The following is an 18,412-nucleotide window of genomic DNA, read 5'->3' as shown; positions in this document are numbered from 1 at the left end:
TATTGTGTAAATCTTGGGACTTGGAGTAATACTATCTGCATTTTCTTCAAATTGATCTCTCAAGTATTTCAGTAAAACTAGTTCACTGTGTTCAATTGTCTTTCCATGCTTTTCAATTGAGTGGACAATTGAAGTTGTTCGAATTTGGATTGACAACTTTTGATGCTCTGATTTCCCTGGCTTCATAGCCAATTTGTATAGAACAGCCGGATGAAAAGAGGAACCAAAAGAGACAATTTTTTGGTTTAAGTCCAGTGAGAGTTTATAAATTGTTGTCAATGGTCAATTCCCTATAACGTTAGAATACTTGTTTCTTTTATGAAATTTGTTCTAAGCGCGTGGCAGTATGGGGAATCCCTGCATATGTGCAGTCATTGTTTCTGCATTTCATTGAAGTTAAGTTTCATTTTTATTCTACATTTTCTTCTCAGGCTAAGGTCCATTAACGGATGTCGCATGATCGCATCTTCCACGTCTCCACTTACTTAGCTCTCAGGTCCATGCTGTAGTGTATTAGGGATTAAAGAACCACAGATTTGATTTTGTTATGAAATATTAATGTTTTTGCTTAAAGTTGACAAAGTTTGATGGGTTCCAATCATATTATGTTATGGAGAGAATTTTGCTTGGCCATCTGGAGAACTTGAAATGACCTTCATTCTGAAGGCAACCAAGAGATTCCATTTAAGGTTTACTTTTTAAGCAATCACGTTGTGAATCTCTAGAGGTCTACTCTCTTGCCAATGCCAATATGAACTTGAATTATCCTCCCTCGGCAAACTTATCATCGACATGGAAGCCTCAAAATCCTCCATTAAATTACTGTGGTGCTTTTCTCCTTGCTGAGGCTGCAGGGCTTAGGTTTTGTTATTTGAGAGTTGGTTGGGTAAATTGGTTCTATCGGCATCTGAGACAAGATGGCCATCAAAGATCAGTCAATTCTGCCTCATTCAACTCTCTCCTGGTTGAGGCTGAGGTGGAGCCATCCAATGTGGGTGTCATTCTTTTTATGAATAAAGATAAATTACTAAAACAGAATAGAGTATTACATTCTTGTACTACAGAATAGGTTATCCCTGTTGTACAGCCAAGATTGCTTTATGAGTTACAAACTGCATCGAAGAGGAGTTACAGTCTACAATCACACCAAAAACAATGAAGGTATTAGGTATATGAAGTAACTGAGCAATTAGGTAAGAAGGCCAAGGCTTAACAATTTCAAGAAGTAATTCGTTCAACAAAGAACAGTTCGTCTGCTCCTTTGCCAGTGTTACCTTCCCAGAAGCAGCTTCCATTGTGAAACGTCCTCATATACAACAAACCAGACTTTCGATCACCCGTCCCTGATCTACAAACAAAAGCTCCAACACCAATCTGAGGTCCCTACAAATTCACTATACGCACCCACAAGCCAAAGAACAAGTTTAGTGCTCAAAGGTGGAGGAGTGTGTTTCCCTCACATTTGTTCATGACATTTATGACGGGTCCTTCACTAGTCCATCTCGTCACTATTTAGAGGGGGACACCCTTCATACCCGGACTCCTGCACCATAACACTTTTTGATAAATATACGAACAATGGTTTAGAGTATATGCACTATTTATTGATTTTATGTAAGGATCAGAGTGAAACTATTATACTTGAAGTCAGGATTAAGATTTCAAAAAGTCTCATCTTACCCCAACTTGTTGGTGACCTCCCTTTGCTATCCAATAGGTATAGCCAAAAAAATTGAAGTGTCCTTTATTCATTTGTTTTTTCTTATGGGGAAATTATAAGAATGTATCCTTTATAATATGTTAATATCATCCAAAATAAATCAAATATGAGGTAAATCCTCTGTTGGTTATTAAAAAGTCACATTTATAAGAAACAATATTATCAACTTCAAGGGTGGCTCAGTTGACAAATGAAACGAGCTAAATTCACATCTTCAAAGTCCAGTCAAAATATTTCCCAACAGAACATTAACGAGCCAAATGAATCTTAACTTGATATGAAATTGGACAGCTTTCTTTCCTCTTGTTTAAAAGCACGTGAATCAGAGAAGCCTGGCTGTCCTGATTTGGCAAGTAAACACCCTCTCACCCCCTTTGTTTCCTTCTTAAATTACTCCTTTGATTTCACAATACAACTTCTCCTGGGCTTCTTGGTGCTTCTACAAGTTAAGAAGTACGGTCAACGGTTTTAAGGGGTTTAAGGAGGTCTAGTTCTACTAAATTAGTGTTTCAGAGGGTTTAAAATTCTTGCAGATTTCTTCCAAGGAAGAAGATGAATTGCAGAAAAATTCTGGGTTAGGGAAGTAGGGTTGTTTGGGGAAGGAAGCTGCAAGGGACTGTTCTAAAACCAAGTGAGATCCTAGGGGAAGGGGAATGGAATCTAAAGGGGCTGGGAAGTAGGTCTAACAGAGGGGGAGGGGTGCTGCTATCAAAGGAAGGGGAAAGGGAGGCAGAAGGCTACGGTTGCTATGGGGAATGAATAAGGGCTGCACTTACTTGGGAAACCTGAATTAACTTGCTGCTGAAGTTGAAGAGGAAAATGAAACTCAAATTGCTAAAAAACAATAGCAAAATACCCAGCCACAGGTCACCCCTAGGGATCCCAGGACTCTCACAGTCTACTTTCAATCACAAATTTTATTCATCAATCAAAATTGAATTGCTTACAAGAGTCGATGGTATTTATAGAAAGGAAGTAGACTCCTACATGACTCTTCTAAGAAAACCAACTTGCTTGAATTACTTGACCACCAAGTAGTGAACTAAAAGAAACCCAACTAACTTCAATTACTTGCTAAACAAGGACTCAAAAACTAACTTGATCAAGTCAAACAAACTAACTCACTCCAACTCAAACTAAAACTCTCATATTTATGTTCTTCTATAGAATTCTTCAATATTACGTGCCTTCACCCATTATTGCAATATTTCTCGTTTTACTTGACAATTATGTCCCAAAACACTTAACAAAGTCCAGAACACACAATATTATACAAAGGATAGACGTATATACTATTAAAAAAAAATTAAAAGGCAGTGAATCCAAAACCAGAAATTGTCTTTTTTTCTCCCTTCTCCCAGTTTGAAGATTGTAATAAAATTAATCAAACAATGCAACCCCTCCCATTTCTCTTTCCTCAAAAAGGAAATGGGGGGAAAATTCAACAGATCTTCACCGAGATTTTCAAATTTTTTTATTTTTTGACACCAATACAATATAAGTTTCAGGACTTCAGAGCCATGCATTCATCACTGTACATAGGCATTGCTCCTGTACTCATTTACTTCTGGGGCAGATTAAACATGTGTGCCTGCCAGATGAGTCAAACCCACAGCCCACAACAATTGCCTAGTAGACTTCAACCCACAATCATATAGAGGAGAGTCAACCCCAAAGCAAGGAAACCAGTGGGAGATTGACCTCAACCAGGATCAATATAAAAGGCTTTTATTACCTTTCTTCCATTTACAAATGTAAGGAAAAAAAATAGAAATGGACAAGAAGAAGAAAATGGGGATAAGAGGATGGGTTATCTATGCCCTTGGTCTCTCATCCACAGCAATCCCAACTGAGGAACAAGAATTTTAATCGAAAACTGGGGCTACTAGGCCACAAGTTAAATTTGTTCCAAGTCTAATTTTGTACTGCAATGGAAAGGGCCAATTTATAGCTCTGTCCACAGACTTTACAAAAATAGAAACAAAAAAATAGGCAAGCAACTAAAACAGAGATTCCGATCAATGTCAAAATGGAAACTACTAAATTAGCAAACCGATCAATATTAACAAGTACCAGATATTGTATAACAAGGAAATAAAATATACTTTCTAAAATTGAAGATAGAAAAGATACTAAGGCAGCATTAGGATATACTCTTTCTCCACTCGAAGGACCCACTAGATTTTCTAGAAAGCACTCCCAAGTAAGGCATATGCGGGTCGTCACACTGATCGTGAGAGAGTGACATGAAAAGTGTTTTGGTCTTTCATTTCTTCATTCATGCTTCTATTTGTAGTAGGGCTGCCTCTTGTGATGCGCCATTCAACCAATGAAAACCAACCACATCATCAGACCAAGCTGAGTTTCACAGTAGTTGGATCCCACAAACTTGGTGGATTGATTTGGGGATTCTTCCTATGACATGGAATTGTGATCTACATCAGGGTCAACGTGATCAATAGTACAGCTTAGTGTATGGCTGGTAGCTGGACATCATATTCGGCTGTAACTCCCAATATCCTCACACAGGAGGAAGCTTCTTTCCTGAATACTTTAACATCCTGGACCCAAGATAACTCCTGATTGAGTGCCCACAAGGAAGAGATTGAGACGACCAACTCTAACGAGCTGCCACCAAAAGGATAAATCTTGAACTGTACTTCCAAACTAAAATTTGAACTGAACTCAAAAAATAGACAGTTAACATATTATGCCTGCTTATAGAAATAGGGTTCCCTTAACAAGTTTAGCTCCAAAATATATTTAACTAATATTCAAGCAAGTCCATATTCTATAACGCAGGACACTTCATCCAGCTGCTTTCTCAAACATATATTTAAGCAGAAACAGCAAGGACTTGTCGCAGACTTGGCATGATCCTAGTCGTAAGCAAACTGAGGGACATAACACATCTCACTATTTGACTATTTGATGGGTAAGTGAGTGCATAAGCAAAACTAAAGAGAGAGAGAGAAAGAAAGAAAGACTTAATCCATGAAACCAGTAGTCACTTCTACTGGTTTCTTTGGTACTGAAGCAAAAGTAGTACAATGATTATACAAGCAGCCAAAGGTGGTCATTACTTAAAAAGTGAATAAATAAAATAGCACCCTTGGCTTATCTTTTTTCATATAGAAATAATCTTTATTAAATGCAGGGTACTTGGAATGCAGAAAAGGCGACCCTGCTTCCCCACAGTCAACAAAAGACAGATTAGACGACCCAATAAATTTGTCTCCAAGAAAGAAAGCAAATCCAAATTGTAGATTGAATACTATAATGCCGAAGACTGCAATGTATAAAATAGCAGTTGTGAAGAGCAATATAATCATCTTTGTAAAGAAAAAGCATTGGTAGGCTTCATTTGGTGAATGGGGCCCAATATACCACAAACACTTTAAGCTCACCTTGCTGAGGACCCAACCATTTATTTTAGGCAGCATGACCAAACATGTACTTGCAGTTGTTATGCCTTCCTGGGGAGCTAGTAGCATATAAGGGTATTCCATTCACAATAGTGATAGATTTGTAAGGCAAGAAACAACTTAAAAAGTGAAGTAATAAGTTAAGAAAATCATGTTTTGAACATATAAAAGCATATGGATTACATATACGTGAAGATTCAGAAAAGAAGAAAAACAAGAACTCAATCCATGTCCCCATTATTTCAAAAAAAGTAAAATGAAGAGGCACCAAGGAATTCTCCGTATTCTATAGAATTCAATATTACTGCTAGCAATGAATCCTGATGGGAATGAACCAAGATTCTCTAGAAAATATGTAGGTGCTCTTCCATTTGAGCTAAAGATTTACCTAGAAAACAACATGCTAGATCAATCAAAAGAAGTCTATATTACGAAAACCACCTATATATATATATATATATATATATATAGAAACCATATTAGAAAAATAAATCTCTCTCAATAATGATAGTCATACTATATTTCAGATTTACAAAATTTTTTTTTTATTTCTTTTTGAAGTATCAATAGTTAGAATCAGTTTTAGAAGTCTGAAGATTAGTTTACGCCCTCCTTGGCATACTCTAATAGGTTCCAGACTTCAAAAAATTATCATTTTACTCTTATACATAGACATATCGTTATAGAAATCCATATAAAGAGAAAATCTCTCTCTTAGGTGTTGTTTCTCGATCTTTAACCGTGTACTTTACATTGAAATGAAAATGAAATGACATAGAGTGCAAAATAGGGTAGAACATTTCTGTCTATCCCTCCTTATAGTGATTTCCTATGTAATCTCTTAAAATTAAACCACCTAGAATTACACCATTTGTAAGTTTTTTCGTTGCATTTAATGAATATTTTTTCTCACTACAATTAAAAAAAAAAAAAATTGGTTCTCTCCCATTGTTCTCATCCGAGAATGGGTCCAGGAAAGTGAGCTTCGCAAGATACAAGGGTTTATGAGTTCCGTTGTCCCATTGAGGCATTACATCGAACACGTCTATTGCTAACAAGTAACAAACAACATTAGAAGATACAAATGTATCTTTTTAATTTGTTTCTGATTAAGCGGCAAAACCATTGAATGCGAAGCTCGAGAATGAACAACAGATAGAAAAGTAACAATACACTTAATAGAAAAGAAAAAGGTTCAATATGTTTAATGAAAATAGGAAGAAAAGTAATCGTTAGTAACCAAAAGAAGAAAATGATACCTACCTGATTTGCATCAGCAATCCGGTTCTGGGTGTAGTGAGAGCAAAGAAGAGGAAGAAGAAGAAGAGGAAGGGGAAAAAAAGGAGGGGTGGATGGATTGGAACAAACTTAACCAACAAAGGAAAGATTGGAAACGAAAAATGCTTACCATCCATCAATACTGAACTGATTGAAATCTTTGATCTACCATTTCTTTATCCTTATAATCTTGGTCGAGCAGTTCTACTATTTCGGAGAAAGAAGGTCCGATCGGTGCAACCTTCAAGAAAAACGTTAATGTTTTCATCGATTTGAAGGACAGAGTAGGTATACCAAATGTAGAACACTGTAAAAGTAAAGCTAATAATGGTTAATCTAGTAATTTTCCCTACATTTAACCTCTTAAAAGTGAACAAACGGTTGAGATCGTTTGGATTTTGATCCAACGGCCCGCTGGACTGAAGCAAAATCGCTAAAACTTAACTCTCCCACAACCCTAAATGCTAAATACCCAAATCGAACCCTTTAAACCCTAAACTCATCTCACGATTCTCACCTCGCGCCGCTTCAAACCCTTTGTCGTTCTTTACTTGTTCGTAACTCCTGCACCAAAGAGTTGATGGAGGCCTTCAGGCTGGCGCTGATGCGAGCATGATCGGTGAGTATGGTGTCGGTTTTTACTCGGCTTACCTAGTTGCGGAGAAAGTCATCTGCACCAAAGGGTTTGTGGGTCGCTTCGGGTGCTTCGAGTCATTCATACGGGTGGTCGTGCTCACACCGTACCTGCTGAGGTACTGTATCAATCCATCTTTGGAGAACCCGAAAACCGGATCTACCAGCATTTCTTTGAGGAACGAGTCCTGTGTTAGATCTCTCTTTTCTAAGCCAACAAAGTTGGGCAGGGTTGCAACATGCGAACATGGCGCACATCCATATTGGGCTCATCATGATCAAAATCACTGCTTTGCATAGACCACACTGGTCGGCGCCCAGGCCCTGGTCGTACTCGGTGATGCGCGCAGTCTGACTAGCTCCCGAATCATTGGCGCTATGGAAGTGGACGTAACTCATAATGTCCAACTTGTTTCTGCGCCAAATATCCTCATGGGCATCCGGGACTTCTCGGGTTCTTTCGGTTGAGCATCCGGACAACCTGGTTCGATTGGCACCGGATGCTGATAGTAACCTCTTAATCACAAGAAGCCTCATTGGCCGCATAACCAGTTGAAGCTACACTGGTTTTCGTTATCAAATAGATACACTCAGTTCCTACCTTGCAAGCTATGGTATTCGAATCATCCCTGGTGAGCCAGAGATACCTCAGCAAGGAACCCCATGGCGGTTACAGCCTTCGACTCTGGAAGCCTGCACCATCACAATTCCACGCCGTCTCAGTCTACACGGCAATCAGGACGGCTCCATCAGTATCCAGTTTGGACACTATCATCAGCAACGCTCTGCGCACCAAGCCCTGCAAGACGATGATGACCAAGCTCTGGAAGAAGAGCACCATGTACTCATGGCGTTTCCATCCCATGATCCAGACACCCCGGACAATGAAGACACTATCCCCTATTCGGATATGTACGCCTATGGTGCCGGAATTCGGTTATCCATTGTCGAACATCCCGATGGGACGAGGAGTTGGGGGATATTGCATTTGTCAGAGGAGACACTGCATTGCTCTATTCTATGGAGGGACCTCAGAAGCAAACTTGGTGAACAAAGTCCATTAGATATTGCTTTTTCTTCATTTATGTCACTGGGTTTTAGGGTCTTAGATTTCTGACTCTCGCTATCACGGTGACGACAAATTCAAACCTGAGTCCCTCCTTTTCCTTCAATAAGTTCTTCTAACTTTGCTTTTGTTTTGTTTTTTCTTTCTCTGTTTCTTGCTGTGTCTAGCATCGTTTGTGTTTTGTAAATTTGTTTTTCTGTTTCTTGTTGTGTTTTTTTTATTATAGGGTTCTGATTGCATCTGTTGAAGGTTTCTATTCGGATTTCAGAAAGTTTAAAGAAGAGAAAGATGAATTTTTCTCATCTTTTACTTGCTGTATATGATGGCATCGTTAACCTATTTTCCTTGTTGTTTGTGTTTGGGTATTTGTACAGACTTGTGTTCTAAAGGTGAACATAGATTGTGATGGATGCAAGCAGAAAGTGAAGAAACTGTTTCAGAAAATTGAAGGTCCAAGCGTGTGAAGGAGTCTGAAGTGACCGAGGCAACTGGAGATGGAAATGAAACGATTGGTTTCGACCCAACTGATTTGCATGGCAGCTCTTCGATGCCAACGTTTGAACAGCCTGAGAGAATCGTCAGCAGTTGCACTATCCTAATCTCTCACTACTTCATTCCCGCCAGACAAGCTTATCGGATCAATCAACGCAAACCCGGTTACCGATCGAGATTCGCCTCATGTCCAAAACTCGTTGTTGGATACTCCCCTCTCACTTCTTAATTCCACCCAGGGAATCGAGTTACTTTCTTGATGATACGGTGAAGACTCCACCTGCTATGGAGAACAATGGGAGTTCGGTGGATGCGAACACCTACTTGTCTTGCGTTGAAGGTGGTGTTGGGTGTTGGTTTTTGGGGTTTCCGGAGGCCGGATTTGGTTTTTGGGGTTTCCGGCGGCCGGATTTGGTTTTGGGGTTCCGGCCGGCGGTGTTGGGGTTCCGGCGGAGGGTGGGGGTGCCGCGCGAGGGGTTGGGTGCCGGCGACGGGGTTGGGGTGCCGGCGGCGGGGTTGGGGTGCCGGCGGCGGGGTTGGGGTGCCGGCGGGGTTGGGGTGCGGTTAGGGTATGAGGTGGCGTTTAGGGTATGAGCGGGCGTTTAGGGCATGAGGTGGCGTTTAGGGCATGAGGTGGCGTTTAGGGCATGAGGTGGCGTTTAGGGTATGAGGTGGCGTTTAGGGTATGAGGTGGCGTTTAGGGTATGAGGTGGCGTTAGGGTATGAGGTGGCGTTTAGGGTATGAGGTGGCGTTAGGGTATGAGGTGGCATTTAGGGTATGAGGTGGCGTTAGGGCATGAGGTGGCGTTTAGGGTATGAGGTGGCGTTAGGGCATGAGGTGGCATTTAGGGTATGAGGTGGCGTATAGTCTCATTGTTTCATATGTATTATGTAATTGACTTACTATAAATACAATTATATTGTTTCAATATGAGATCATGGACTTCACTCAAGTTAACTGTTCATCATATGTATTAGAATTTTAAAACGGCTATCTTCGGTGATCTTATGGACATTATTCACTTAATTTCTTTAATTTGTTAGAATTTGCCATCACTATACACAATAAACGACCAAATGAGGACTAGAATGACCAAATCACATTATAAATAAATATATTCTGTTACAATTTCAAAACATGATCACCACCCCACCTATCAAGTATCAAGTATGAAGTATCAATGATCAATACAAGGTGAAAAAAGCAACGTAAATGGAAAACTTAGATGAAAAAAGCAACGTCATTTACATTAGGATGTGCCAATTAATCAATCTTAGTCCTATATAATTTTCTACATTAGCCAGGTAAATCTTTAATTTTAAGCTATGAAGTTTCAACTTAGACATGGTAAGCAATGCTCAAGTTAACCGAAATTTGCAGTTAATACATCAGGCCTCCGTTCTCCAACCATATAAATTTATAGGAATCATACATGGAAAGCATGAGGCAGCTTCTTCGAATGGTAGTTGTTGACTTGTGATGTGCAAAAGATGCGAAATCAGTGAGAGAAGCACACAGTAATGAGATTTTGGGTGGATGAGCTGATTGAGTCTTCAACATTAAAACCTATTAATTTTAACCCAATGACTTCTAGAAATGGAAAGACCTGTGAAAGGTAGCTCTCAAGCTGAATTCTAAGTCTCTCTCCATATTTTAAATCTCTCTCAATATTGTTGGATATCAAGTCTTCACAAAATTCTTTTTTCACCCACAACCAAAACTGAAATGATTTCAGAACCTTATTACCAAAAAAAAAATGATTTCAGAACCCCCACCAAGAAGGAAAAAAATTGAAATAATTCACTCTAATCAGCATCAAAGATGACCTTAAATTACCATCAACACTATCTCGTGAAAGCGAGATCGAAGATTATGAAGAGCCACATGCATCAACCCTGTTGTCCTTGTATGGAATCTAATAATGGTGACCCTGTTTGCTCCTTACTTGAAATAAATCCAAACACTTGAAAAAAGCCTTTGGTGAGAACATGTCTGAAATTCTTTTCAAACAGAGTATTTCTAATAACAGATGTGGTTGCACATGTAATAGAAGGCCACCCATTTTTTTCTCCTTATAAATGAATGTTGGCTTCCCAGTCTCAGTTTGTCTCACCATGGTTCATCCCTAGCTTCCCAGCTTTCCTCTTCTCTAGCTAGACACCAACATTTATGTGTTTCTTCTACAAAAAGATACCTGCTGTTGATGTACATAAAAAGGAAACCTCCTTCCAATGGGAAAAATGTGAGTTGTTTTAAACTTGCACCTAAAGAATTTGTCTAGACAGGAACTAAAGTTTCTCAATGGAAGGTATATTACCTCCATGCGGTCCATGGAAGATTTTCATAAACCAATGGGTGAACCATAGGTTAACTCTCATTCTAAGGCAATACCAAAGAACAGATAAACCAACCATAAATTAGAAATACTCTGTTATCATGCATTATAGATACAATAAAAGAATTTTTGTAGAATTGAATTCAATCAACCCTAGCTCCAAAACATAGCCCAACATTTATGTTTACTCTATTCCCAACTGTAGAACCATCATATTAAGCTCTAATCCCATAACCACAGGGTTTTAAAACCCAAACTTTACTGCTGGTTCATTCGAATAGGATCCTGAAGGTAAACCCTATAAGAAGCTATCACATAACCTGCAGATAAATATGAACAATAAATATGAACAGTAGCTGCAATTAAGAAAGCACATCTACATTTCCTACTTTTTCAGAGTGTGGAGGCTCTATCTTTTCTTTTCTTTCTTCTATTTCTTATTTTTTTTGGGGTGGGGTGGGGGTGGGGGGGGGGGGGGTTAAGAAACATGTGGAGGCTCTATGAAATAGATAACTTAGAACAGCATAGATTGGTACTACTGTCAATACCATAAGAGATGAAGCAATTAAAATAAAAATAAAAAAAGAAGAAAATATTGTTTGCATGTACAGACTAGAGTAAAATATAAGTAAAGAACAACTTAACCTAATTATGACAAGGAAATGATCTACTTTATGTGATGATGCCATGAATACTACATTCATGTTTAAATGAAACACTCTGGCATCTACATTTAAGTAGCTGGGTTGTATAACTAATGATTCAAGCTCCAAGCTCTCATTAAAGAATTTGAAAGAACACGCATTTTTATAAAATCCAGGAAAAGTGGAGGAATGCCGCAATGAGCAGTAACAATTAAAATCAGGCAAATGAATTGAAAAGAGGAATTCAAAAACAGATAAGTTAAGTAAGATCAGATAAGAACATAATTTCTACAGGATTCAGCATATAATTTTTACTGCTAGCAAAAGTAAAGTTCAAAGCACAGAGTAGTCCAATGACGAGAAAATTCTAAATTCTCTGGATTATAAACAAACAGAACTGACAAACATACCATATTTTGATGCTTCAGGGGCAATTTTTTGAAGATAGACTAAAGGATCCTGAAACTCCTCTTTTGTTGGACAGAATACAGGGCATTCTGGAATTTGATCAGTCCATTCCAGATTAGAAGTGTCAAACTTTTCCACCTTGCGCTTTAAAAATGCCTCCTTTTCTTTTGAAGTACCAGTAGATTGAAAATGGGCATCGGAACTTCCATAAAACTTCATTCCACACGATGCAGACATTCTTAAACCGTCTCCTCCAAAACTTCTGGTCATCATATTATTTCTCTTGTTCGTCGTCTGAAGCCCTTCGCCTTGCCTTCCCCTTCAAAACCCACCTCTCTTTCTATCTCTCTCTCTCTGTTCGTTCGTTCACAGAAGTCGTAGTCGACTGAAAATGACGAAAGCTGTAGATAAAAAGGAACACATGATAAGAAAACCGCAAGGGCAAATAAAATTAACAATTGAAAGGTGAAATATTTGTAGAGAACATAGAGAGTTGGCGAATCTGGAGGAGACTCAAATAGTCAAATACAAAAGAAAGAAAAACCAGAAAATCAGCTTAGTTCATTTTCCTTCTTCCTTAAGGTCCGATCATGAAAGACTAGAAAAAAGAATAAGGAAAAGGAAAGCAAACGATGACAGCGAAGAAATGAGTCTACATTTCACAAGACTGCTTCTTCAAAGGTTCTTAAATCAGGGAAGAAAAATGTTGTTCGCACCTGTGTTTTGGTGTTTTGAATGGGTTGGTTCGCTTGGTCCGGTGAATGGATTCTCGTAAACAGAAAAGCGGTCGGGTAAATCACTTAACTCACTTAAATCCCACGTGTAGACCAACGGCCACGATTTATTTGTAGTAAATCGGACGGTTCGCTGAACGACTGAAGCCAAATCGCCTTTAAAACCCTAAACTCATCTCAATTCTCACCTCGCGCCGCTTCGAAGAATGAGAGGACAAAGATTTGGGAAGAAGGCGGTAGAAAGGATGAGGAGAAGGTTAGGGCTTTGTGCGGTTTCTTCTGGACCGAGAAGAGCAGCGAGAAGGAGGTGAGTGATGACGAGGAAGAGGAAACAAAGAAAGAAGAGGGTGACGTTGAGGAAGTAGATGAGGAGGAGGAGACGAAATGCAAGAAGAAGAAGGCGAAGGAGGTTTTGGGGTTCCGGCGGTATTGGGTTCCCTCTTTTTGCGCAGAGCGATAGTTAGATCCTAAGCAGAGAAGTGAAGAAATGAGTAAAGATGAAGACTTTAAGCTTCTGCAGAACCAGTCTCTCTTGTGCCTGAGTTTTGAAGCTCTCTGTTTTTGTACGATAATGTTGTGGTTTGGTTTTCGATGTTCTAGGGTTTGATCGCCAAGCTTTTGAAGAAGTTATAGTGGGTTTCACCGTAGATATAGTAGAGCGGAGAAATGGAAGAAACAGAAGAAGCTTGATGTTGGGGTGCCGGCGGCGGGGTTGGGGTGCCGTTAGGGTATGAGGTGGCGTTTAGGGCATGAGGTGGCGTTTAGGGCATGAGGTGGCGTTTAGGGTATGAGGTGGCGTTAGGGCATGAGGTGGCGTTTAGGGTATGAGGTGGCGTTAGGGTATGAGGTGGCGTTAGGGTATGAGGTGGCGTTAGGGTATGAGGTGGCGTTTAGGGTATGAGGTGGCGTTTAGGGTATGAGGTGGCGTTAGGGTATGAGGTGGCGTATAGTCTCATGGTTTCATATGTATTATGTAATTGACTTACTATAAATACAATTATATTGTTTCAATATGAGATCATGGACTTCACTCAAGTTAACAGTTCATCATATGTATTAGAATTTTAAAACGGCTATGTTCGGTGATCTTATGGACATTATTCACTTAATTTCTTTAATTTGTTAGAATTTGCCATCACTATACACAATAAACGACCAAATGAGGACTAGAATGACCAAATCACATTATAAATAAATATATGAAACGAAGGCACTAAGCAATATATATACAATATGAATTATAATCAACATTTTTATGATAGAGATAATGATCAGAATGATTCTGTCATTCTGATCAAGTGAAATAGTTTGAATTGCTAGTAGAGTTTAGATTTTTTTTTTTGGTAATAGTAGAGTTTAGATGAGGCTACTTGATTACAACCAACCCAAGTAATACTCTCTCCTCTTTTAAGTTAGCAACAATCATAGAATTTAAGTTGAACTCCATCACCACACAACACAAGTAAGTTCCTATGTTATAACCTTCAACATTATCAGGTACGCATTATTGAGTTATTCCCTTTAACATTGAGATCTATAATTTTGTTTTTGTATTCTAAAATTGTGAGCTTCACTGACTTGATGGTCGTTAATTACTCAATCAAACTAGTCGAGCATGATTTTTCAGGTTGGTTCACTTACATTGTCGAAAAGATTTTGGAGCAAGACAATCCAATAAAGCACTCTTTTCCTCCCAAACGAAGGATGAGAGGTTTCATATGTATTATGTAATTGACAATCCAATAAAGCACTCTTTTCCTCCCAAAAGATGCCTATAAAAATGGAAAATACAAGAGAAACTGATATTCTCATTGACTCGAGAACAATGAATTACTACCCCAAAAATAAGAAAAAAAGAAAGATGCAACAGATGATAATAGAGAATCGGATCGAATAATGTCCGATTAGGATTTATCCGAATTTAATATATGATTTAATAATCCTAAACCGTGTTGCCAAAAAAAAAAAAAACTAAATCGGAAAACCTTGTTGAAATCCACCACAAGGGCTAAATCGGTATTTTTAATATGTAAGCACTTATAAATTATAACCATGGAATTATTATAAAAAAAACACTAAACCTAAACGGCTAAACATGAGTATAGATTTGAAAAGTCAAGATTGTTTTATTATATTATTATTTTATATTTAACATTTTGCAAGAAGATGTCAGGTATTTATAATTTTTTAAACTTGACGTTTTGCAGGATTTAGGTTGTTTTACATTTTTTTTAAACTTTATTTTAACCGACGTTTTACTTTAAGTAATTGTAACAAACGTTTTGCAGTTTTAAATTTTAAATCAGCAGTTTTAAATTTTAAATCAACTTTTCCTCGTTTTACTCAAACCGATATTTCGCTTATAACTCACAACCCTAATGCTAAATCCCCAAATCGACAATCGAAACGCTCATTCAGCCGCTAACGTTCTTCAAGCTTGAGAAGTGCCAAGCGACTTCTGGTTTCTTCAATCTTCCCCATGGCCTCTCTCGCCTCTTCTATTTCTGTTAATAGCTCTGGAGGTTGTATTTTATGTTTTTCCGACGGCCTTCAAGGTGGTTTTAGGAGTTTTAGGATTAGGGGTTTTGGGGTTTTAGCGCCGTTTCAGCGGTGGGGCAGCAGTCAGAAGCAACAATGGTAGCTTAGAGAGCTGTTTTATTCATCTGTTAGGCTTAAACCATCCGTATACAGGATTTCATGAGTTGGGGTTTTCTCGTTGTGTGGAGGTACACTGGTACTGGTACTGGTTTGGGGAGTAACATCAACTTGAGATGGGATTTTCATGGCTTGTTTCTCTGTTTACCCTCTCTTTTCTCTCTCGTTTGGCTTTTGGGGGTTGGCGATTGAACCTTTGCTTCTCTTTTGTTCGTTGTGGTTATGTCTCCATATTCGGTGCTGAGTGAAGAGAAGAGGAGAAGAGATTTTTTTGGTCGTCCCTTCAAGGAAGAAGTGTTACATCGACTTCTTTTGCTTATCTTTAAGGGAGGACAAGCAGCCTCTGTTGCTTTTCTTTAAGGGAGGGAATATGGACGAGATGAGGCGTTGATAAGAACCCCGGAGGAACTACTGAGAAACCAGGCCATCATCAGTAGCGGCACCAACACCACCACTTTACCAAGCTGGAAGCTTTACGAGAACCCATTCTATTATATTCCCCACAGCGTCGACAGAAGCAACAGCAACGGCAGCAACTTGTACAACGACGAAGGCGTCACCACCGTATCCACCTCCCACTATCGGGTCGCAAGATAGCTGCTTCTCTCTGGGATCTCAGCTTCTTCACATCCAATATTATGGATTCTGAATTGATAAACGTCAGGGCACAGAACGTCACCAAACGAGGCATCGGTTGAAGTTAACAAGCAGGTGTAGACCGTCTCTGTTCTGTCACTCTTACTCTCCTCCTCTCATGGTTTTCTCCAACGACCCAAGGTAGTTCCTTTCTTAAATTTCAAAACCCACAGTACATTGATAGAATCTGTAAGATTTTGATTCTTTCCTTTTATACATGATTGATTAATATATTTCCATTTCTAGTACCTGGATTTCATTCGCTGTACCACCGCTGATGCCCTTTGATAGGTCTGGTGAGTCTTCTCAATGTCAGTTAAGGAGCAGCTCTTTGTTTCTTCTTCTCCTACTTGTCTATCTTTTCTGTTGTCAAGGTTTTTTACATGCTTTTACCTGCAAGAGAAGTCCGAAAAGGTTTCGATGCGTTTGAGATCAAAACGGATATATTCTGGAGTTTAAAGGTGGTGTTGGGTTTTGGGTTCCGGCGGTCTTGAAGGGGGTTTTGTAGGGGTGCCGGCGGTGATGGTGGGGTTCCGGCGGTGTTGTAGGGGTGCCGACGGTGCTGTAGGGGTGCCGGCGGTGTTGTAGGGGTGCCGGCGGTGATAGTGGGGTTCCGGCGGTGATGGTGGGGTTCCGGCGGTGTTGTAGGGGTGCCGGCGGTGACGGTGGGGTTCCGGCGGTGTTGTAGGGGTGCCGGCGGTGATGGTGGGGCCGGCGGTGAGGTGGCGTAGGGTATGAGGTGGGTTAGGGTATGAGGTGGCGTAGGGTATGAGGTGGCGTAGGGTATGAGGTGGGTTAGGGTATGAGGTGGCGTAGGGTATGAGGTGGGTGTAGGGTATGTGGTGGCGTAGGGTATGAGGTGGTGTAGGGTACGAGGTGGCTTAGGGTATGAGGTGGCATTAGGGTATGAGGTGGCGTTTAGGGTATGAGGTGGCATATAGTTATTATAGTTTCATATGTATTATGTGATTGACTTACTATAAATACAATAATATGGTTTCAATATGAGATGATGGACTTCACTCAAGTTAACAGTTCATCATTTGAGTTAAACACTTTTGGTCAATTTTCTGAGTACGTGGGTGAACGGTGGTGTTAAAATTGAAATTCCATTATAAAACTTAAGAGGTTCTCACATATTTGATTTTTTCGGTGAATCCTTAGCTCAACTGGGAGAGCACCTAGATATTATCTAGGGGATGATGGTTCGATTCCATCAGGATTTGGTATATAGAATATTTATTTGTAATCTGTGCTGAAACAAGTCTAAAAGCATTCAACTATTATTGTTAGACTTAGGTGAATGATATAAAGAAAGTTTAGCTATATGTGTAGGTTGAGTTTTAGCCGGAAAAAAAAATATATATGGAGGAGAAGAAGAAGAGTGAAGTTGGATTTGGGAATTTGAAATTTTAGGATGTGGGTTCAGCTCATAATTAGGTTGGGTCGGTTATAATTCATTTGAACCGGATTGGGTTAAGCTACAAATCGATAGTTGCTCACGGGATGTGAAGTGGAATGTATTTGCACGTGGATTTGGCCCGGAAGAGAGAAAGTTAAATGTAAATTCATTCAAATTTAAGTTCATTGGGAGACGTTTCATTTCACTTTAATTTGGAGACGTTGAAGTTATGTTTCACGGCGGAAAACACATTAGGATTTCGTATACACTAATTAGAAGTGTTGCTTCGTCCTAATTAGGTGTTGCCCGTCCCCATCTTTTTCAGATCTTTTCATTTTCTATTCTTATTCTTGTTTAAGGGTATCCTCATCCGAAAATTTTCTTACTAGAAAATATCCCTATCCGTTCGATAAATCATTCAGATAATAGAGAATCGGATCGAATAATGTCCGATTAGGATTTATCCGATTGTAATATATGATTTAATAATCCTAAACCGTGTTGCCAAAAAAAAAAAAAAAAAAAAAACCAAACCTAAATCGGAAAACCTTGTTGAAATCCACCACAAGGCTAAATCGGTAATTTTAATATGTAAGCACTTATAAGTTATAACCATGGAATTATTATAAAAAAAACACTAAACCTAAACGGCTAAACATGAGTATAGATTTGAAAAGTCAATATTGTTTTATTATTTTATTATTTTATATTTAACGTTTTGCAAGAAGATGTCAGGTAGGGGTGTCAAATTTCAAACCTGCATCGTTAAAACCGGACCGAACCAACTGTTATAGCCCGAACCGATCCTTAATGGGCCGTAATTGGGCTGAGGGTCCTCACCCGAACGGTTTCTGGCTGGCCCTGTCAGACAAATCAGTCCGTTAGTCTTTACATAAATAAAATTAAAATATTAAATGTAATTTTTTTTTTGTATTGTTTAAATGTAATTAATGATCCATGAATTTCGGTGTATGAGACGTTGA

The 18,412-nt window shown here is 39.1% G+C and overlaps 2 long non-coding RNA genes across 2 annotated transcripts; both read right to left on the bottom strand.

Moving 5' to 3' along the window:
• Positions 1-431: 431 nt before the first annotated feature.
• Positions 432-6,787, bottom strand: LOC149013954 (uncharacterized). Its single transcript, XR_016174066.1, has 3 exons — positions 6,554-6,787; positions 5,128-5,204; positions 432-5,009 (listed from the first exon to the last, which is right to left on the bottom strand). It is a non-coding gene; the product is annotated as an uncharacterized LOC149013954 (long non-coding RNA).
• Positions 6,788-11,416: 4,629 nt separating this feature from the next.
• Positions 11,417-12,729, bottom strand: LOC149013953 (uncharacterized). The gene is made up of 2 exons (XR_016174119.1): positions 12,659-12,729; positions 11,417-12,403 (listed from the first exon to the last, which is right to left on the bottom strand). It is a non-coding gene; the product is annotated as an uncharacterized LOC149013953 (long non-coding RNA).
• Positions 12,730-18,412: the final 5,683 nt, after the last annotated feature.

This window comes from Hakea prostrata, chromosome 6 (genome assembly GCF_041222555.1).
Source record: "Hakea prostrata isolate BN-2017 chromosome 6, UWA_Hpros_2, whole genome shotgun sequence".
In the NCBI taxonomy this organism is placed as follows: domain Eukaryota; kingdom Viridiplantae; phylum Streptophyta; class Magnoliopsida; order Proteales; family Proteaceae; genus Hakea; species Hakea prostrata.
Note: the sequence above shows the minus strand (reverse complement) of the source record. Positions and strands in the feature narration are given on the sequence as shown.